Source organism: Oncorhynchus kisutch, linkage group LG24, assembly GCF_002021735.2.
Source record: "Oncorhynchus kisutch isolate 150728-3 linkage group LG24, Okis_V2, whole genome shotgun sequence".
In the NCBI taxonomy this organism is placed as follows: domain Eukaryota; kingdom Metazoa; phylum Chordata; class Actinopteri; order Salmoniformes; family Salmonidae; genus Oncorhynchus; species Oncorhynchus kisutch.
This window is the reverse complement of record NC_034197.2, coordinates 6,508,281-6,531,969: the sequence shown is the minus strand read 5'-3', so window position 1 is coordinate 6,531,969 and position 23,689 is coordinate 6,508,281.

Here is a 23,689-nt window from a genome sequence, read left to right as displayed (position 1 = left end):
TTCATAATGATCTATAAGTAATAGTGTATCAACTGACTTATGAACCCTTTTTAATATATTTATCTGTTAGAGATATCTGAAATGAATGTTGAATGTCATAAAGTTAATCAGCCTCATATGAACTTTGTTTTACCTTTTTTTTAGCACTCACTCAGCTTATTCAAATTGTCATGTAGTTGAACAGTGTCACCTCTCAGCATACAGTTGAAGTCGGAAGTTTACATACGCTTAGGTTGGAGTCATTAAAACTTGTTTTTCAACCACTCCACACATTTCTTGTCAACAAGCTATAGTTTTGGCAAGTCGGTTAGAAGTCGATCATTTTTCCAACAATTGTTAACAGGCAGATTATTTCATTTAAAATTCACTGTATCACAATTCAAGTGGGTCAGAAGTTTACATACACTAAGTTGACTGTGCCTTTAAACAGCATGGAAAATTCCAGAAAATTATGTCATGGCTTTAGAAGCTTCTGATAGGCTAATTGACATCATTCAAGTCAATTGTAGGTGTACCTGTGGATGTATTTCAAGGCCTACCTTCAAACTCAGTGCCTCTTTGCTTGACATCAAGGGAAAATCAAAAGAAACCAGCCAAGACCTCAGAAGAAAATTGTAGACCTCCACAATTCTGATTCGTCCTTGGGAGCAATTTCCAAACGCCTGAAGGTACCACGTTCATCTGTTCAAACAATAGGACCAAGTATAAACACCATGGGACCACACAGCCGTCATACCGCTCAGGAAGGAGATGCGTTCTGTCTCCTAGAGATTAACGTACTTTGGTATGAAAAGTGCAAATCAATCCCAGAACATCAGCAAAGGACCTTGTGAAGATGCTGGAGGAAACAGGTACAAAAGTATCTCTATCCACAGTAAAACAAGTTCAATATCGACATAACCTGAAAGCCCGCTCAGCAAGGAAGAAGCCACTGCTCCAAAACCGCCATAAAAAAAGCCAGACTATGGTTTGCAACTGCACATGGGCACAAAGATCTTACTTTTTGGAGAAATAGAAATAGAACTGTTTGGCCATAAGGGCCATTGTTATGTTTGGAAGAAAAGGGGGAGGCTTGCAAGCCGAAGAACACCATCCGAACCGTTGAAGCATGGGGGTGGCAGCATCATGTTGTAGGGGTGCTTTGCTGTAGGAGGGACTGGTGTACTTCACAAAATAGATGGCATCATGGGGTAGGAAAAATAATGGACAATGACCCCAAGCATACTTCCAAAGTTGTGGCAAAACGGCTTAAGGACAAGAAAGTCAAGGTATTGGAGTGGACATCACAAAGCCCTGACCTCAATCCTATAGAACATTTGTGGGCAGAACTGAAAAAGCATGTGCAAGCAAGGAGGCCTTCAAACCTGACTCAGTTATACCAGCTCTGTCAGGAGGAATGGGCCAAAATTCACCTAACTCATTCTGGGAAGATTGTAGAAGGCTACCCGAAACGTTTGACCTAAGTTAAACAATTTAAAGGCAATGCTACCAAATACTAATTAAGGATTGGTAAACTTCTGACCCACTGGGAATGTGATGAAAGAAATAAAAGCGGAAATAAATAATTCTCTCTACTATTATTCTGACATTTCACATTCTTAAAATAAAGTGGTGATCCTAACTGACCTAAGACAGGTAATTTTTTCTAGGATTAAAAGTCAGAAATTGTGAAAAAAGGAGTTTAAATGTAGTTGGCTAAGGTGTATGTAAACCTCCGACTTCAATTTTAGCTTTGAATAGTCAAATTTGACACATGACAAGGATTCAGAAGCTTGTCAGTAAATCTCATAGAATGAAGTTGCCAAGCTGAACTATTGCTCTTTGTTTCATTACCTGGTTGCATACATGAATGAACTTGTATGAATTACTGCTGCCAATAGGCCATGTCATGATATCATATCACAGACACAGTTTTTTTATTAATTGACCTCATAGACGCTTTATTATTAGTTAAATAATACTTTTCTGAACCATCATGTTCTCAATCAGCAATAGTAATCTCTCAGCACAACCAGTAAAAAATGGAAACTGGGACAACCGCACCAACTGGCTAGGTTCTCATTCAAATTCCCCCAATGGGACTTGTAGTAGTATGGAGTAAGGCCTGAGGCTGCATGCATTATCTGTGTCTGAGGCAACATGTTACGGAAAACCTTGTCAGAATATCATGGTGATGAGATGATGATGGTTAATTAACTGTGTTGTGATTTACTGAAGACTGACAAAAGTTGCAGGCAAATAGACCTTAGTCTAGGTATAGTGCTATAGTAGCAATATGTTTGGCCTACCATAACGAGTAGGGTAATCTTTTCAGGAAGAGAATTCCAGTATTATTGAGCTGTACAACATCAATCAGCATATGCAGAGCTTTCGGAAAGTACAGATCCCTTGATATTTTCCACATTTTGTTATGTTACAGGCTTATTCTAAAATTGATCAAATAGTTTTTTTCCCCTCATCAATCTACACACAATACCCCATGATGACAAAGCAAAAATAGTTTTTAGACATGTTTACAAATGTATTACAAATAAGAAACTGAAATATCACATTTGCATAAGTATTCAGACCCTTTACTCAGTTCTTTGTTGAAGCACCTTTGACAGCATCAAGTCTTCTTGGGTATGACGCTACAAGCTTGGCACACCTTTATTTTGGGAGGTTTTCCCATTCTTCTCTGCAGATCCTCTCAAGCTCTGTCAGGTTGGATGGGGAGCGTTGTTGCACAGCTATTTTCAGGTCATCCAGAGATGTTCGATCAGGTTCAAGTCCGGGCTCTGGCTGGTGCACTCAAGGACATTCAGAGACTTGTCGCAAAGCCACTCCCGTGTTGTCTTCGCTGTGAGCTTAGGGTCGTTGTCCTGTTGGAAGGTGAACCTTCGCCCCCAGTCTGAGGTCCTGAGCACTCTGGAGCAGGTTTTCATCAAGGATCTCTCTGTACTTTGCTCCGTTCATGTTTGCCTCGATCCCGACTAGTCTTCCAGTTCATGCCTCTGAAAAACATCCCTACAGCATGATGCTACCACCACCGTGCTTCACTGTAGAGATGGTGCCTGGTTTCCTACAGACGTGACACTTGGCATTCAGGACAAAGAGTTCAATCTTGGTTTCATCAGACCAGAGAATTTAGTTTATCATGGTCTGAGAGTCTTTAGGTGCCTTTTGGCAAACTTCAAGCCAGCTGCCATGTGCCTTTTACTGAGGAGTGGCTTCCGTCTGGTCACTCTACCATAAAGGCCTAAATTGTGGAGTGCTGCAGAGATGGTTGCCCTTCTAGAAGTTTCTCCTATCTCCACAGAGGAACTCTGGAGCTCTGTCAGAGTGACCATCGGGTTCTTGGTCACCTCCCTGACCAAGGCCCTTCTCCCCGATTGCTCAGTTTGGACGGGCGACCAGGAAGAGTCTTGGTTGTTCCAAACTTATTCCATTTAAGAATTTATATTTATTTATTTAACCTTTATATAACTAGGCAAGTCTGTTAAGAACAAATTCTTATTTACAATGATGGCCTAGGTACAGTGCCTTATTCAGGGGCAGAACAACAGATTTTACCCAGTCAGTTCAGGGATTCAAACTAGCAAACTTTCGGTTACTGGCCCAACTCTCTAACCACTGCTACCTGCCATCCCAGAATGATGGAAGCCACTGTGTTCTTGAGGACCTTCAGTGCTGCAGAAATGTGTTGGTTCCCTTCCCCAGATCTGTGCATTGACACAATTCTCTCTCTGATCTCCACGGACAGTTCCTTCGACCTTATGGCTTGGTTTTTGCTCTGACATGCACTGTCAACTGTGGGATCTTATATAGACGGGTGTGTGCCTTTCCAAATCATGTACAATCAATTGAATTTACCAGTGGACTCCAATCAAGTTGTAGAAACATCTCAAGGATGATCAATGGAAATTATCAATGGAGTTCAATTTCGAGTCTCATAGCAAAGGGTCTGAAAACTTATATAAATCTGGAGTCATTTCCGGTCACAACTTGCAGACTTGTTGCTGTTCGTTTTGTTGCCAACCTTCCTTTGCTACCTGACAACTTTACAGTTTTTACTTTTTAATTACCATTTATATTTTTTGTTTTCCCTCACTCAACTTTTATTTCATTCAACTTTTTCACTCCGGACGCTTTATCTGGACATGGTTCATCAGGACCTCCAACAGCCGAAGCTAAGTAGTAACATTAACATGATGCCTTCTAGTTGCAGTCGCTGTACTCATAATATACATGAGAACGATCACCTTGCGGCGAGGATAGCTGTGCTGCAAGCCCAGCTTCAGACACAATCGTTAGGCAAGGGTAATTTCAGTGTAGGAAAGGATGAAACAGTGTCTGTGCCACCAGTAAGTACAGATAGTAATGTTAGTATAAATCCCCTCACACGATTCCCGCAGCCAGACAACTTTCTCATGGCTTCTAGAGGGAAATGCTGTAGGAATGCTCAACCGGTGTCTCAGCCGACAGAAACTATCCACCGGTTTTCCCCCTTAAACAGCAAGTCTGAGTCTGAGGCCGAGCCTTCATTTGTCTCTACTCCTCCCGTTACGGGGTCTGGGACGCCGAAGCTTCCCACCATTAGCTCTGACAAATTGAAAACCCTAGTCATTGGCGACTCCATTACCCGCAGTATTAGACTTAAAACAAATCATCCAGCGATCATACACTGTTTTACCAGGGGGCAGGGCTACCAACGTTAAGGCTAATCTAAAGATGGTGCTGGCTAAAGCTAAAACTGGCGAGTGTAGAGATATTGTTATCCACGTCGGCACCAACGATGTTAGGATGAAACAGTCAGAGGTCACCAAGCGCAAAATAGCTTCAGCATGTAAATCAGCTAGAAAGATGTGTCAGCATCGAGTAATTGTCTCTGGCCCCCTCCCAGTGATGTGATGAGCTCTACAGCAGAGTCTCACAACTCAATCGCTGGTTGAAAACTGCCCCTCCCAAAACATAGAATTTGTAGATAATTGGCCCTCTTTCTGGGACTCACCCACAAACAGGACCAAGTCTGGCCTTCTGAGGGGTGACGGACTCCATCCTAGCTGTTAGCCAGCCTGCCAGCTTAGTGGAGTCTGCCACTAGCACAGTCAGTGTAGTCAGCTCAGCTATCCCCATTGAGACGTGTAGGTTGGGCAAAACTAAACATGGCGGTGTTCGCCTTAGCAATCTCACTAGGATAAAGACCTCTTCCATTCCTGCCATTATTGAAAGAGATTGTGATACCTCACATCTCAAAATAGGGCTACTTAATGTTAGATCCCTCACTTCAAAGGCAGTTATAGTCAATTAACTAATCACTGATCATAATCTTGATGTGATTGGCCTGACTGAAACATGGCTTAAGCCTGATGAATTTACTGTGTTTAATGAGGCCTCACCTCCTGGTTACACTAGTGACCATATCCCCCCCCCCGTGCATCCCGCAAAGGCGGAGGTGTTGCTAACATTTACGATAGCAAATTTCAACAGAAAAAATGACATTTTCGTCTTTTGAGCTTCCAGTCATGAAATCTATGCAGCCTACCCAATCACTATTTATAGCTACTGTTTACAGGCCTCCTGGGCCATATACAGCGTTCCTCACTGAGTTCCCTGAATTCCTATCGGACCTTGTAGTCCTAGCAGATAATATTCAAATTTTTGGTGATTTAAAAACTAAAAACATTTGTCATAAGAAACTAGCTCCCTGGTAATACAGAAAATACCCGAGCTCTGAAGCAAGCTTCCAGACAATTGGAACGGAAATGGCGCCACACCACACTGGAAGTCTTCCGACTAGCTTGGAAAGACAGTACCGTGCAGTATCGATGAGCCCTCACTGCTGCTCGATCATCCTATTTTTCCAACTTAATTGAGGAAAATAAGAACAATACAAAATGTATTTTTGATACTGTCGCAAAGCTAACTAAAAAGCAGCATTCCCCAAGAGAGGATGGCTTTCACTGCAGCAGTAATAAATTCATGAACTTCTTTGAGGAAAAGATCATGATCATTAGATAGGAAATTACGGACTCCTCTTTAAATCTGCGTATTCCTCCAAAGCCACAGTTGTCCTGAGTCTGCACAACTCTGCCAGGACCTAGGATCAAGAGAGACATTCAAGTGTTTTAGTACTATATCTCTTGACACAATGATGAAAATAATCATGGCCTCTAAACCTTCAAGCTGCATACTGGACCATAGGGTACTAAACCATAGGGTACTAAACTACTGAAAGAGCTGCTTCCTGTTCTTGGCCCTGCTATAAACGGCTCTCTATCCAAAAGGCTCTCTGGATGTGTACCAAACTCACTAAAAGTGGCAGTAATAAAGCCTCTCTTGAAAAAGCCAAACCTTGACCCAGAAAATGTAAAAAAACTATCGGCCTATATCAAATCTTCCATTCCTCTCAAAAAAATTTGAAAAAGCTGTTGCGCAGCAACTCACTGCTTTCCTGAAGACTAACAATGTATACGAAATGATTCAGTCTGGTTTTAGACCCCATCATAGCACTGAGACTGCACTTGTGAAGGTGGTAAATGACCTTTTAATGGCATCAGACCGAGGCTCTGCATCTGTTCTCGTGCTCCTAGACCTTAGTGCTGCTTTTGATACCATCGATCACCACATTCTTTTGGAGAGATTGGAAACCCAAATTGGTCTACAAGTTCTGGCCTGGTTTAGATCTTATCTGTTGGAAAGATATCAGTTTGTCTCTGTGAATGGTTTGTCCTCTGACAAATCAACTGTAAATTTCGGTGTTCCTCAAGGTTCCGTTTTAGGACCACTATTGTTTTCACTATATATTTTACCTCTTGGGGATGTCATTCAAAAACATAATGTTCACTGCTATGCAGATGCCACACAGCTGTACATTTCAATGAAACATGGTGAAGCCCCAAAATTGCCCTCGCTAGAAGCTTGTGTTTTAGACATAAGGAAGTGGATGGCTGCAATGTTTAAACTCAGACAAAACAGATATGCTTGTTCTAGGTCCCAATAAACAAATAGATCTTCTGTTAAATCTGACAATTAACCTTGATGGTTGAACAGTCGTCTCAAAAACTGTGAAGGACCTCGGCGTTACTCTGGACCCTGATCTCTCTTTTGACGAACATATCAAGGCTGTTTCAAGGACAGCTTTTTTCCATATACGTAACATTGCAAAAATCACAAATTTTCTGTCCAAAAATTATGCAGAAAAATTCATCCATGCTTTTGTTACTTCTAGGTTAGACTACTGCAATGCTCTACTTTCCGGCTACCCGGGATGAAGCACAAAATAAACTTCAGTTAGTGCTAAATACGGCTGCTAGAATCCTGACTAGAACCAAAAAATGTGATCATATTACTCCAGTGCTAGTCTCCCTACACTGGCTTCCTGTTAAAGCAAGGGCTGATTTCAAGGTTTTACTGCAAACCTACAAAGCATTACATAGGCTTGCTCCTACCTATCTTTCCGATTTGGTCCTGCCGTACATACCTACACGCACTAGAATTTCTAAGCAAACAGCTGGAGGCAGAGCTCCATTTTAATAGAATGGTCTGCCTACCCATGTGAGAGACGCAGACTCGGTCTCAACCTTTAAGTCTTTACTGAAGACTCATCTCTTCAGTGGGTCATATGATTGAGTGTAGTCTGGCCCAGGAGTGTGAAGGTGAACGGAAAGGCTCTGGAGCAACAAACCACCCTTGCTGTCTCTGCTTGGCCGGTTCCCCTCTCTCCACTGGGATTCTCTGCTTCTAACCCTATTTTCAAGGGCTGAGTCACTGACTTACTGGTGCTCTCCCATGCCGTCCCTGGGAGGGGTGCATCACTTGAGTGGGTTGAGTCACTGACGTGATCTTCCTGTCTGGGTTGGTGCCCCCCCTTGGGTTGTGCCGTGGCGGAGATCTTTGTGGGCTATACTCTGCCTTATCTCAGGATGGTAAGTTGGTGGTTGAAGACATCCATCTAGTGGTGTGGGGGCTGTGCTTTGGCAAAGTAGGTGGGGTTATATCCTTCCTGTTTGGCCCTGTCCGGGGGTATCATCGGATGGGGCCACAGTGTCTCCTGACCCCTCCGGTCTCAGCCTCAAGTATTTTTGCTGCAGTAATTTATGTGTCGGGGGGCTAGGGTCAGGTTGTTATATCTGGAGTATTTCTCCTGTCTTGTCTGGTGTCCTGTGTGAATTTAAGTATGCTCTCTCTAATTCTCTCTTTCTCTCTTTCTTTCTCTCTCTCGGAGGACCTGAGCCCTAGGACCATGCTTCAGGAATACCTGGCATGATGACTCCTTGCTGTCCCCAGTCCACCTGGCCGTGCTCTCCTCCAGTTTCAACTGTTCTGCCTGCCTGCGGCTATGGAACCCTGGCCTGTTCACCGGGCATGCTACCTGTCCCAGACCTGCTGTTTTCAACTCTCTAGAGATAGCAGGAGCGGTAGAGATACTCTTAATGATCGGCTATGAAAAGCCAACTGACATTTACTCCTGAGGTGCTGACTTGCTGCACCCTCGACAACTACTGTGCTTATTATTATTTGACCATGCTGGTCATTTATGAACATTTGAACATCTTGGCCATGTTCTGTTATAATCTCCACCTGGCATAGCCAGAAGAGGACTGGCCACCCCTCATAGCCTGGTTCCTCTTTAGGTTTCTTCCTAGGTTTCGGCATTTCTAGGGAGTTTTTCCCAGCCACCGTGCTTCTACACCTGCATTGCTTGCTGTTTGGGGTTTTAGGCTGGGTTTCTGTACAGCACTTTGAGATATCAACTGATGTAAGAAGGGCTATATAAATACATTTGATTTGATTTTGAAATAAGTAAAGTTTCCAAAATTTCTAAAAACTGTTTTCCCTTCGTCATTATGGGTTATTGTGTTGATTGCTTAGGATTCGTTTTTTATTTATTTTAGAATAAGGCATGTAGGCAGGTAACAAAATGTGGAAAAAGTCAAGGGGTCTGAATACTTTCCGAAGGCACTGTATGTTATGTCAAGAGAGAGGCTAGAATTTGACTGTTTTTACAGAGGTTTCTGTTGGGTGTGACCATTTGTGGTAATAAATCATTTGTGATCATACACAATACTTTTGAACTGTTTCCCCTCTCTCCTCACCTTTCCTCTCCAGTCTCAGAGTGAGTCACGACTCCTTGAGCCAAACCCTCCATTCCCTCTCTTCCCGCCAACGAATCCCTTGCCCTTGCCCTTGCCATGGAAACCTTGAGAAATACATTATGGACTCCCTCACTCTCTTGAAATAGATCCAAGTGTGTGAGCTGTGTGACTGGAATGTCCACTGACTGTTAAACCGTTTTACATACCATGAACAATATGTGCATGTGAGTGACAATATCGACAAACTGTTGTCAATGCAAGAGCCATATACAAATCTTGAAATAAATTCATTGAAGCACCTTACAATTTATTTTTGGGCACTTACTACCTTTTCAGATTAGCATGGGATGTGGTTATCAGTTGACCCTATTGCTTTCAAAACAGTTGACCTATTCATTCCAAACTTGCATCAGAGTGTGCTCTACTTAAGCAATAAGGAACGAGGGGGTGTGGAATATGGCCAATGTACCACGGCTGAGGGCTGTTCTTAGCACGACAGATCTTGGAGTGCCTGGACACAGCCCTTAGCAGTGGTATATTGGCCATACACCACAAACCCCCGAGGTGCCTTATTGCTATTATAAACTCGTTATCAATGTAATTAGAGCAGTAAAAATACATGATTTGTCATACCCATGTTATACATTCTGATATACCACGGCTGTCAGCCAATCAGCATTCAGTGCTCTAACCACCCAGTTTGTAATAATCAATTTATCACCTGATCTAATCACCTTTCACCTTATTTGGCCTCAAAAGTGTCAGTGAAGTATTTATGACCACTCCTTTCTAATCTGTACACCAGGGAACAACACAGAGGATCCCTTTTCTACAGTCTGAAGAATCTCTGTCCCTCCCTGTGCAGTGCGCACACTATGATGATTACTTCATCAACTGTGTTTACCTCAGTTGTCTTAGGCTGGTATCTATTAGATAACCTCCTAACTACAGGCTTACTGAAGAGTTCATCTCTCGGGGATTGATTCTCGTGGACAGATGACACGGCAAGAATCTGTCAAGGCTCATGTAGAATTATGTGATTACGAGCAGCTGTAGTTGCTAGTTTTTCGTTTTTGCCATTGATTATTTGGATGAATCGGGATTGGGTGAAGGCAGTGCTTAAACTGGTGCAGTTATTTTCAAGCCATTGTGCAGATGATAAACGGTTTCCAAGGGTTTGTCCGAGAGTTTCCATTTGCGAGGAAGGAGACTTCACTTCCTTCCTTTGCACAAAGGTAATCACAATTGTTAATGGCATTCCACCCAGAAGTTAAAGAGGAAATGACAATCTTTCGCAAGCATATTTGACTTCTGGCTAACCGAGATTACTGAAGAATCATCTAATTTGAAATCGTGTAAAGTGGTAGTTTTACATACAGACCACTTTACAGAGAGATCATGTGGGCATTCAAGCTTTGTATGCAGTCAGCTCTGGGTAAAAGGGCAGTAAGAAATATCTCTCTCAACCTTTGACCCCCACAGAGGACCCAGAAAGGGTGTGTCTAGGTCTGGGTGTGTCTGTGTATGTTGTGGAACTTGTGCAACTCCCTCAGGTCATAAGTGCTTTAATCCAATGAATTGTTTTAGAATAAGGGGGTGGAGATTGAATTTCATTACCATAAATATGAGCAAAATAGGTGTTGACAAATTTATAAGGATTTATTCAGTTGTGGTGCTTTCACAAACATGTTTCTTTATTGAGGACATTAGGTGCACTGTGGTGAAATATCAGTTCCAAGCAAAACCCAGACCACTTTCAATGTGCAAACACAATCATAATAGATTGATGTCAATATGGTGTTTATGTTTTGTTCGACTGTTGTTAAACTATTGTTCAATTATTGTTATGTTTATTGTTGGTACTCAAGTAGCCATCGCTGACAATACATGTGCATGACCTAAGAGTTGTAAGGCCATTGTAAAGCAATTGCTCTGCACCATACTTCAAACTGCTGAAATGCGACCCTGTCTCTAAAATTGCACATACCCTTTTCTTACTGCACTTTCACCCATTTGTCTGGTTCTTAGATCCTGTTTGGAGACATAAGGTTAACCACATCCCCAACCTCAAGTTAAGGAAATAAATAACATGTGTATCAATGGAAAAGCATGGTCCTACAGCGCTGAGCCCGATTGAACATGGCCTGCAAAATGGGTTTTTGACTCCAGTTTTGCTAAAACATTCTCTTTCTCTCTCCCATACGGGAGCATTTTCTGTTCAGTGAAAACAGACTCTTTATGTGAAAGATGTGTGTGGGGCTTTTGTTTGCTGCAATTTCTGCTGGTCTTTGAGAATCTTTCTTTCACTTTCATGAAACTCTGTGCTGTCCTGCAGTGATCCTTTTCTAAGGGCTTTTCCTCTCACTGCCTTCGCTGCCACACCCACTGTCGTTATGGCAACAGTGTTACCACAGATCACTGATGACTTTGCCAGATACTCTTGCCATGGAAAGTTGAGGGATGTTGCCATGGATACTGGGATAAGTATAGCCATACAATGTGTAATCACTTGTGAGGATATACCGCAAAACTGCATGCATAGTGCATAATTTGTGACTAAAGTTTGCTTGACGATTTGAACAGTGCAAACTCATTCAAAGACATACAAATGCATGCAGCAAGGAAATGCCTGCAAATACAAAAATTGTAGTTCACCAACAAATGTAAATATTGACAGTACATCCTCCTGGCACACTTTCTATGCAGGAACACCTCCCCTTCCCATTAGACTAAACACACCTGTAGTCTACAGTTTGTGATTTTCTAGCCATCAGGTTTATGTAGTAAAATATTAAAGAAGTATGAATTGTAGTCCACTTCCTATTCCCTGTCCTTAATCAGACTCATTGATTTAGTTTATGTGTCTGTTATCATTTTTTTATTTTTTTACATCTGGCAACAAAACATGGAGCTCTACAAAGGTAATCAACCAACTCTTCATTATCATCAATCAATTTCATCACATAATAAAAACATTCTCAAATGTGAAAGTTGTATTCCAACCTCCTGATGCAAAAACAAGAAGTAGTTCAGACCACAAATCATCATCTCAGAGCTGCCCAGACATAGAATTCAGTAGGAGTTCAATAGGACTGGTTACAAAATCTGATTTTTCTATTGGATTCTATCCTATAGGATTTATTTTTATAGGATCATATGCGATTCCAATACAAGAATCCAGACTGGTTCCAAAATCTGATAGGATTTTTCTACTAGGGATCTACCAGATATCATGAAAAAGGGATTGACTTGCCTATGTAAGGCAAATACACTACTGTTTAAAAGTTTGGGGCCACTTAGAAATGTCCTTGTTTTTGAAAGAAAAGCATATTTTTTTGTCCACTAAAATAACATTAAATTGATCAGAAATACAGTGTAGACATTGTTAATGTTGTAAATGACTATTATAGCTGGAAACGGCAGATCTTTAATGGAATATCTACATAGGTGTACAGAGGCCCATTATCAGCAACCATCACTCCTGTGTTCCAATGGTACGTTGTGTTAGCTAATTCAAGTTTATAATTTTAAAGGGCTAATTGATCATTAGAAAACCCTTTTGCAATTATGTTAGCACAGCTGAAAAATGTTGTTCTGATTAAAGAAGCAATAAAACTGGCCTTCTTTAGACTAGTTGAGTATCTGGAGCATCAGCATTTGTGGGTTCGATTACAGGCTCAAAATGGCCAGAAACTAAGAACTTTCATCTGTAACTCATCAGTTTATTCTTGTTCTGAGAAATGAAGGCTATTCCATGTGAGAAATTGCCAAGAAATTGAAGATCTCGAACAAACTGTGTACTACTCCTTTCACAGAACAGCTCAAACTGGCTCTAACCAGAATAGACAGAGGAGTGGGAGGCCACGGTGCACAACTGAGCAAGAGGATAAGTACATTAGAGTGTCTAGTTTGAGAAAGCTCAACTGGCAGGTGGCAGCTTCATTAAATAGTACCCGCAAAACACCAGTCTCAACATCAAAAGTGAAGAGGCGGATGCTCCAGGATGCTGGCCTTCTAGGCAGAGTTGCAAAGGAAAAGCCATATCTCAGATTGGCCAATAAAAAGAAAATATTAAGACGGGCAAAAGAGCACAGACACTGGACAGAGGAAGATTGGAAAAAAGTGTAATGGACAGAAGAATCTACCTTTGGTGTTCGGATCACAAAAAAGAACATTCGTGAGATGCATAAAAAATGAAAAGATGAAAGGAGTGCTTGTCACCTTGTCCAACAGAGATTGTAATCATTGTAATCAAAACATCATGCCAGGGTTAGCCTACATGAAACACAGTCCTTATTTTAAGTGTTTCTAAAATTCACTATGGGAAAAATTAACGGTGGAAAAACTATTGCTTCAGCCCTGTTTGACCGCTAGGTTTTATTTTATGGTTATTATGACACCTCCACTGTGGGGCTCTTTTGGCATCTGATTGGGGTGATAAAATCCTACAAAATATGATAAATGTACTTTTAATCCATCTGTCTGAATATCTCAAGACATGGCACATGAGGGTGCAGTGAGATAGATACCTGATGGGTTAGAGGATACTTTTCTCAACAATCAGCTTGAAAAAAGTACACTTAAAAATTGGAAGTCAACCAATCCTCTATCATTAACACAATGAAAATGTAAAATGCTTTATCACCTCAATGTTGAATGTGTGTGGTTGACAGAAATGAAAATGGTGCCGTTTGAGGCCATGTGGTGGAGAGTGGCTGTGTGAGCAGGTGGGTCTTGGCAGGGGTGATGTTGTGGATGTTTGTGTGCGTCTGTATGTAGATGTTTTATTTTGTAAAATAATATATATATATATATATATATATATACAGTACCAGTCAAAAGTATGGACACACCTACTCATTCAAGGATTTTTCTTTATTTTACTATTTTCTACATTGTAGAATAATAGTGAAGACATCAAAACTATGAAATAACACACATTTCTGTTTGAAAAGACTGACATTTCTGCCTGTTTTTGTGGGATGGAGTTTGTGACATCACCAGATGGTAAATTAGTCAATAGACCAATAAGAAAGAGAGTTCCAAAACTTTCTGCTTTGCTAGCAAAATTATTGCTTGAGAAACTGCTCTTTGCCAAGAAACTATTTTTGTTTCTTTTTGACCGTTGTTATCTATTACAATTACAGTAAGCTACTTAATTTTAACCCAGGAATAATTTGATGTTGAGATTAAAAACTGCTGTATTGGACCTTTAAGGAAGAGTGTTCAAGTAAAACCTACATCAATGCCCTCAAGATGTGGAAAACATTCGATGTTATACAATCACAAAATTGACTCATATTGTCAATTTTATAAACCACTTTTCCACTGGTAGTGTATTTTCTTCCAAAATGTATACAAGGATTCTCACAAAATGAGCAACATGCTTATTAGTCATCGTGAGGAGGGCTCTTCGAGAACATTAAGGTGAACAGATGTGGTTTATCCATAAACTGTATGGGTTTATCACTGACTTTCAATACAGCTTATTGCATTACTGTGGTTAAAGTAACCTCATTTGAAGTTAGGAGGATAAGTTCTATGTTAAATAAATGGAAATGTAATTCTCCCCAGAGAACATCAAATGTTGAAGTTTTACTTCCAGAAGCCTGTGGGACATTGAAAAGAAAAGCATAGTGGATGACTTTGGCTTCAGCCTTAGATAGCATAAAGAGTATTTGACTGATCCCTCCAACATTCTTTCATAATAAATCACTATGCACTGACAGACCACTTTGGAAGTTGGGTGTGTATGTGTCTGGGGTTGTGAATGGGGGCAGGTGCACTGCTGGCGAGTGTGCATATGTGTGTGTATCAACAACGTGGTCTTAGGGCAATTCGTATTATTCTGTATGTAAATCTGTGACACTCCATTTAGTATGATAAATTACTTTATGTTCGGTTACATTATGAATAGAATAGCTATCATACAATAGCATATGGATTATAGGACATATAGTGTCATACTTCTTACCCGTTCGCACAATAGTATATGAATTGGCTGAAGTAACTAATATAAATCTTGGAGGACGTATAGTATTATATGTCTTTCTCTGAGACCAGGTTGCTTGTTGCGCTGTAACAACAAAGGAGAACTGCAGGGTGTATTTACGTTGGAGCTCAGGGGAACTAACGGCAAATGTTAGGATAATTTACGTAAAAGGTTAGGAGAACTAAAATGACAAAGATTAGGTGAATTTAGGTAGCAGGTTAGGTGAATTGTGTTACATTTTAGAAGTAGGGTTAGGGGGAAGGGTTAGCTGAAATGCTACATGATACGTAAAGTATGTTTCGTATGCCTCTGAGACCAGCCTGGTATCAAAGAGGTACAATAATGTTTTCAACAGGACTCGAACATGTCTTATCAGTCTTGATAGTTGCACCTTTTCTCATCGCTGAGCTGGTCCATTACTCATAGTGGTGATGCTCACAGACGTGTGAGAGATTCATTCATAAAAACAGCCAGTCTGTGAAGTAATCATAGGGTACAGTAGCTACCGTGAGATATCTTCTACAGACATGACTCACACATTGCACCTATCATGATGAAGGACAGTTGCCGAATCCCTTGGCACCTTGATATATAGACATGGGAGGTGATATCTCTCTGTCTCTGGCTTCCCCACTACCTTCATTGCTTCCAACCCACCCACACACACACACACCTACTCACCCTAAGACCCTGACTATGAGACATACCCTACCATATAGTTGTTGTAAAATGTGCAGGTTCAGATTACAGGTTTCCGGAATGAGTGTTTCACAACACTGTGTACTTACACACATACAAACAAAGACATACACTCTTGTCACCCATCGAGATTGTCTCACCACAATCCCATATTGAATCTGTGGGTGACAGTTGAGTGGCTGTGTCTTTAGCCTTTGGTCGTTACTAGTCACACTTTCTGTCTGTGAGGCACAGTCAACATGTGGTTGCCAATAGGTACATCTAGAAGACATGATTATAATTATACATTGTAATCCAGTAAATCATGTCTTGAAGCTGATGTCCCTGTAAAATGCTCAGAATCACATTCCAGAGAGATTAACAGCATGTATTTTACAGTTCAATGTAATAATTATAGACAACAGAAATTGATCAGAATACATTTTGTCTCAATGTTGAAATGAATGTACTGCATATTTGTCTGTGTTTTACATTGTAGTTGTAACGGCGTTCTTCGTTCGTTGAAAGAGAGTCGGACCGAAATACTCATGTTTTTAATGAAAAAAAATGACGGTACAGGAAATAACGAATAAATACAAAAACAACAAACGGAGAACGCCATTACAGAATCACCCACCACACACGGACCGAGCGGCGTGGTTACAGGCAGCGACCGCAGGAGAAGCGAAAGGAGGAATGGACATGGGAAGACGTATTGGATGGCAAAGGTTGTTACACTTGGGAGGAGATACTGGCTGGAAGAGATCGCCTCCCATGGGAACAGGTGGAGGCACTTAGGAGAGCAGAGGCAGCCGGAGATAAGAGCCGACGTTATGAGGGAACACGGTTGGCAAGGAAACCCGAAAAGCAGCCCCAAAAATGTATTGGGGGGGGGCTCAGAGGGAGAGTGGCTGAGTCGGGTGTCAGACCTGAGCCAACTCTCCCCGCTAATCGTGAAGAGCAGTTGCAGTGGGAGAGGCTGCATCACTTGGAGAATTGGACATGGGAGGAGGAACTGGACGGAAAAGGACCCTGGGCTCAGCCTGGAGAATATCGCCGTCCCAAGGAAGAACTAGAGGCGGCTAAAGCAGAGAGGCGCTGGTATGAGGAGGCAGCACGGCGACGCGGATGGAAGCCTGAGAGTCGGCCCCAAAAATTTATTGGGGGGGGGCTTACAGGGAGTATGGCTATGCCAGGTAGGAGACCTGCGCAAACTCCCTGTGCTTACCGGGGGGCTAAAGAGACCGGGCAGGCACCGTGTTATGCTAGTGAGCGCACGGTGTCTCCAGTGCGGGTGCATAGCCCGGTACGGTTCATACCAGCCCTTCGTATTGGCCGGGCTAGAGTGGGCATCGAGCCAGATAAGCTTGGGCAGGCTCGGTGCTCAAGAGCTCCAGTGTGCCTGCACGGTCCGGTCTATCCAGAGCCACCTCCACACACCAGTCCTCCGGTAGCAGCTCCCCGCACCAGGCTTCCTGTGCGTGTCCTCGCTCCAGTATTACCAGTGCCCGCACCACGCATCAGGCCTACAGTGCGCCTCGCCTTTCCTGCTCTGTCGGAGTCCCCCGCCTGTTCAGCACAGCCAGAGCCTTCCTTCCCTCCTGCGCTGTCGGAGTCTCCTGTCTGTTCAGCGCAGCCAGCGTTTTCTTCCTCTCCTGCGCTGTCGGAGTCTCCCGCCTGTTCAGCGCTATCAGAGCCTTTCTTCTCTACAGCGCTGCCGGAGCCTCCTGCCTGTTTGAAGCAGCCTGAGCTGCCATTCTGCAGGGTGCTGTCAGCCTGCATGGAGCAGTTAGAGCTGTCAGTCTGCAAGGAGCTGTCAGCCTGCATGGAGCAGCCAGAGCTGTCAGTCTGCATGAAGCAGCCAGAGCTGCCAGTCTGCAAGGAGCTGTCAGTCTGCAAGGAGCTGTCAGTCTGCAAGGAGCTGTCAGTCTGCAAGGAGCTGCCAGTCTGCAAGGAGCTGCCAGTCTGCAAGGAGCTGTCAGTCTGCAAGGAGCTGTCAGTCTGCAAGGAGCTGCCAGTCTGCAAGGAGCTGTCAGTCTGCATGAAGCAGCTAGAGCTGTCAGTCTGCAAGGAGCTGCCAGTCTGCAAGGAGCTGTCAGTCTGCAAGGAGCTGTCAGTCTGCAAGGAGCTGCCAGTCTGCAAGGAGCTGCCAGTCTGCAAGGAGCTGTCAGTCTGCAAGGAGCTGCCAGTCTGCAAGGAGCTGTCAGCCTGCATGGAGCAGTCAGAGCTGTCAGTCTGCAAAGAGCTGCCAGTCTGCAAGGAGCTGTCAGCCTGCATGGAGCAGTCAGAGCTGTCAGTCTGCATAGAGCAGCTAGATCCGCCAGTCAACCAGAATCTTCCAGATCTGCTAGTCAACCAGAATCTACCAGATCTACTAGTCAACTTGAATCTTCCAGATCCGCCAGCCAGCCAGGATCTACCGGAGCCTACTACTTACCTGAGCTTCATCTCAGTACTAGGCTTCCTCTCAGTACTGGGCTTCCTCTCAGTACTGGGCTTCCCCTCTGTTCCGGGCTGCCCCTCAGTCCCGAGCTGCCCCTCAGTCCCGAGCTGCCCCTCAGTCCCGAGCTGCCCCTCAGTCCCGAGCTGCTCCTTAGTTCTGTGGGGTTGTGGGTGAGGACTATTAGGCCATGGTCGGCGGCGAGGGTGGATTATCCCAGGACGCGAAGGGGAGGAACGAGGACATTAATGAAGTGGGGTCCACGTCCCGAGCCGGAGCCGCCACCAATGACAGACGCCCACCCGGACCCTCCCTTTGGTTTTGAGGTGCGTCCGGGAGTCCGCACCTTGGGGGGGGGGGGGGGTTCTGTCACGCCTTGGTCTTAGTGTTTTGTGTTTTCGTTATATATTTGGTCAGGCCAGGGTGTGACAGGGGTTTACGTGTTGTATTCGTATTGGGTTTTGTAGGCATTGGGATTGTGGTTGATTAGGGGTGTGTCGAGTGTAGGCTTGGCTGCCTGAGGCGGTTCTCGATCAGGGTCAGGTGCTTCTCATTGCCTCTGATTGGGAACCGTATTTAGGTAGCCTGAGTTTCGCTTTGTCTTTCGTGGGTGATTGTTCCTGTCTCTGTGTAGTGTCACCAGATAGGCTGTAATAAGTTTCACGTTCCGTTTGTTGTTTTTGTATTTATTCGTTATTTCATGTACCGTCACTTTTTTTCATTAAAAACATGAGTAACCACCACGCTGCATTTCGGTCCGACTCTCTTTCAACAAACGAAGAACGCCATTACAGTAGTTTGCGTAAATAAAGCAGGGAGGTGATGTTAGATGGGGCTTATGCTTTCCACCTAAATTATAAGTATAATATGTGACCTCATGAGCTTGACATTTTTATTTTATTTCACCTTTATTTAACCATGAAGGATAGTTGAGAACAAGTTGTCATTTACAACTGCAACCTGGCCAAGATAAAGCAAAGCAGTGCGACACAAACAACAACACAGAGTTACATATGGAATAAACAAACATGCAGTCAATAAAACAATAGAAAAGGTCTAAATACAGTGTGTGCAAATGAGGTAGGATAAGGGAGGTAAAGGCAATAAATAGGCCATAGTGGCAAAATAATTACAATATAGCAGTTAAACACTGGAGTGATAAATGTGCAGAAGATGAGTGTGCAAGTAGAGATACTGGGGTGCAAATTAGCAAAATAAATCAAATAAATAACAGTATGGGGATAAGGTAGTTGGATGGGCTATTTACAGATGGGCTATGTACAGGTGCGGTGATCTGAGAGCTGCTCGGACAGCTGATGCTTAAAGTTTGTGAGGGAGATATGAGTCTCCAGCTTCAATGATTTTTGCAGTTAGTTCCAGTCATTGGCAGCAGAGAACTGGAAGGAAAGGTGGCCAAAGGAAGAATTGGCTTTGGGGGTGACCAGTGAGATATACCTGCTGGAGCGCGTGCTACGGGTGGGTGCTGCTATGGGGACCAGTGAGCTGACATAAGGCGGGGATTTACCTAGCAAAGACCTGGAGCCAGTGGGTTTGGCAATGAATATGAAGCGAGGGCCAGCCAACGAGAGCATACAGGTCGCAGTGGTGGGTAGTATATGGGGCTTTGGTGACAAAACAGATGGCACTGTGATAGACTGCATTCAATTTGTTGAGTGGAGTGTTGGAGGCTATTTTGTAAATGACATCCCCGAAGTTAAGGATCGGTAGGATAGTCAGTTTTACGAGGGGATGTTAGGCAGCATGAGTGAAGGATGCTTTGTTGCTAATAGGAAGCCGATTCTAGATTTGATTTTGGATTGGAGATTCTTAATGTGAGTCTGGAAGGAGAGTTTACAGTCTAACCAGGCACCTAGGTATTTTAAGTTGTCCACACATTCTAAGTCAGAGCCGTCCAGAGTAGTGATGCTGGACAGGCGGGCAGGTGTGGGCAGCAATTGGTTGAAGAGCATGCATTTAGTTTTACTTACATTTTAGAGCAGTTGGAGGCCATGGAAGGAGAGTTGTATGGCATTGAAGCTCGTCTGGAGGTTAGTTATCACATTGTCCAAGAAGGGCCAGAAGTATACAGAATGGTGTCGTCTGCGTAGAGGCGTATCAGAGAATCACCAGCAGCAAGAGGGACATCATTGATGTATACAGAGAAAAGAGTCAGCCCGAGAATTGAAACCTGCGGCACCCCCATAGAGACTGCCAGAGGACTGGAAAACAGGCCCTCCGACACACATACATACATACATATATATATATATACATATACATACACACACACACACACACACACACACACACACACACACACACAGCATCATTTGTTTTTCAATAGGACAATGACCCAACACACCTCCAGGCTGTGTAAGAGCAATTTGACCAAGAAGGAGAGTGATCGAGTGCTGCATCAGATGACCTGGCCTTCACAATCACCTGCCCTTAACCCAATTCAGATGGTTTGGGATGAGTTAGGCTGCAGAGTGAAGGAAAAGCAGCCAACAAGTGCTCAGCATATGTGGGAACTCCTTCAAGACTGTTGGAAAAGCATTCCTCATGAAGCTGGTTGAGAGAATGCCTAGAGTGTGCAAAGCTGTCATCAAGGCAAAGGGTGAGTACTTTGAAAATTCTCAGATATATTTAGATTTGTTTAACACTTTTTTGGTTACTACATGATTCCATATGTGTTATTACATAGTTTTGATGTCTTCACTATTATCCCACAATGTCGAAAATAGTAAAAATAAAGAAAAATAATTGAATGAGTAGTTGTGTCCAAACTTTCGAGTGGTACTGTATATATTTATATACAAGGGTAATGAATAGTTTACTTGCCAAACCATAGTGGATAGTTTTACTCAAACAGGCATTTTCTAGCTTCCTGCAAGTTGGCCCAAATTATAGTGCCCAGGGGTCTGATCTAAGCTGACTGTTGAATTTAAAGAGATCCATTTAGATATTTTCAACATGTAGTTATTGTTGATTCTCTGTCACATACAAAGCAGGGCTTGGGGTTAGCTCTCTAAACTAAAACATGTGTCATTTCTAGTACCGTAGCTAGACCTTTCCTGTTACCTTAGCTGCAGACAGCCTTCAGCCACAGACTGACAGTGGTATTCTGTAAAGCTTTGTCATGTCTTACCCCATAATGTGTTATCATAAGCCTCTTATCTTATTCACGATCATGTGTACAAGCGTGTAGGAGTGGTGCTTATGCCTGCAGGAGTGTGTTTTTCTAGGTGTGTGTGCCTGTGTGCTGTGTGCATGCCTGTCTGTGTATACATGCACATGCTATGTGTGTCTGATCCTGTTGGTGTCTATGCATGTTTGTGTGATTGCATCTAGGTTTTTATGTCCATTGGCATCAGGTCTGTATGTTTTCCTCCTTGCATTTTTGTATGAAGATAGTATGTTGCCCTGTTTGAGCTTTGCTCTGGGTTCTCATCTGTGCTCAAGTGTGTGTGTGTTTGCACGAGTACAACACCATGTGTAGTGCAGCTTGATTGCAGTATTTACATTGTGCAGCTCTAATGTTTAGGTGTAGATAGAGGGTCTCAGAGCACACTCTTCTAATGAGGTTTGGTTAGTGATAGAGTGGGGTGTGCCATGGCTGCTACTTACTACTCACATAATAGTCATGATTTGGGATGTATGGCTATTGGCTACTATTTAAATGACATGCACAAAATGGAATAGCATTGTTTATCTAGACACTATAGAGGTGCAATGCATTAATCTGTTTGAAGATCTGTTTATGAGTAAATAGAAATTCAGTTTTCTGTATTGCCTTGGGAGTGTCCCTCAGGAGAGTTTCGCTGATATGTGTGGGAGGGGCTCTTACATCCCCTATAGGTAGGCAGGCCAAAGCAGCAAACATGCATATCAATCATCAGGTCTGAAGTGTGAACCATGTTCCTTAAGGAGGTGAGAGAGTGGACAAAACTAGACATTTCTGTTGAATGTCTACCAACTTGAGAAGTTAAAATGGTGACAACCCTGTCTGTGTGTACTGTACATGCACATAGACTTTGTAGAGGATAGAGAAGTTATTTTTGAAGTGTGCAGTTCTTACTGGCAACTTACTGGCATGGGAGCACTCAAAAGCTGATATCTCTAATTGCACGCTTAATTACAAAACAAAAAAATATATACATAAAAGTGTCTTATCTATGCAAACTAACAAAGATGCTTTTCAACATTTTCCAGAACACTTTTAATGTGACATGAAGGTGTGTCAGTTAGAATGAGATCCGTAATGTTGACAGAAACCTTTGGGTGGACTGTAGACTGTACCTCAATTTCATCCTCCTTGCCCTGAGAAGTATGTATCTACTCAGCACCTTAGCAGAAATTAAGTTTTGGACATTGCCATGAGCCAAAGGTAATAAAGTAAAACACAATAGCGAAGCAAAACAGGAGGCACTCACGGAAGGGAAATGAAATGGTCTGACTCATTCCCCAAAGGCTGCTTCTGTTTAAGAAAGCAACATTTGAACATTTTAGTTCTAGCCCTCAATTTCTGGATCTGTAGTGCTCAGCTCACCACTCATGGAGGTTATTATATCCTGAGCGGATAAGGATTTTACTACTCCTTTCCACAGAGGTGCAGACTTATTATGTGCTGCCTGGCTGCTTATAAACTTGCCAAAAAGAGCCCGTAACCAGAAACAAGGGGCTGTGTAAAACAAAGAAACAGGTGAGGAAAGTCAGCACACGTGCAATGCACTTGGGCAAATATTTTCCCTGTGTTGCTCGCGTTGCCAACCCAATTTTTTCCCCCCGTGGATCAAGCTAGCATGGGCCAGGAGTCCAGCAACACCAGAGCCCTTTGTCCAGGCCTGTTTTACAGCAGGGAGGACTGGGGAGCTTTAGGTCTGTGTGAAAAGCTTGCAGGGATGATGGCAGGGGATAGGAATGCACTGAAACGGGCATACAGAGAGGAGGAGAGGGGGTGAGGGGTTGGAGAGGTGGAGTTAGAGGGCAGTAACGAACGAGCAGCGTTGCTGTGGAACAGATGCAGCAGGAATAAAGATTAATAGGCTTCAGGAAAAACATGTGAGGTGTTCAATTCCTCACTTCTTCTGTCCATAACCCATAATCCAGCTCTCGCCGACTCTATAAAATGAGACATTTTATCCGCTACAGTCTACCTCACCTGTGACCTTGTGTTAAATGTGCCTGAGAGAATGAGAATATTAATTCTTCAAAACACACTATCTTGTTACGCCCAGTTGAATGTTAAAGAATGCTGAATGCTGAATTCTTATCTCATTGTTCTTTCACTCAGCACTCCCACACTGTTCTGATAGTGAGCTGCTTTGGTTATTCTCAGAGAAGGAACACTCCCTGCACAATCATTTTGTCAGGCATTTGGAGTGAATTATGAAGAGACTTGGCCTGTGTGTGGGAGTGGCCTCAAGGGAGAGAGGAGAGCAAGTTTATTGTGTTACCCAGTCCAGACTCTATCTGGGGACAAATGTGTGTTGTGTGTCCCAC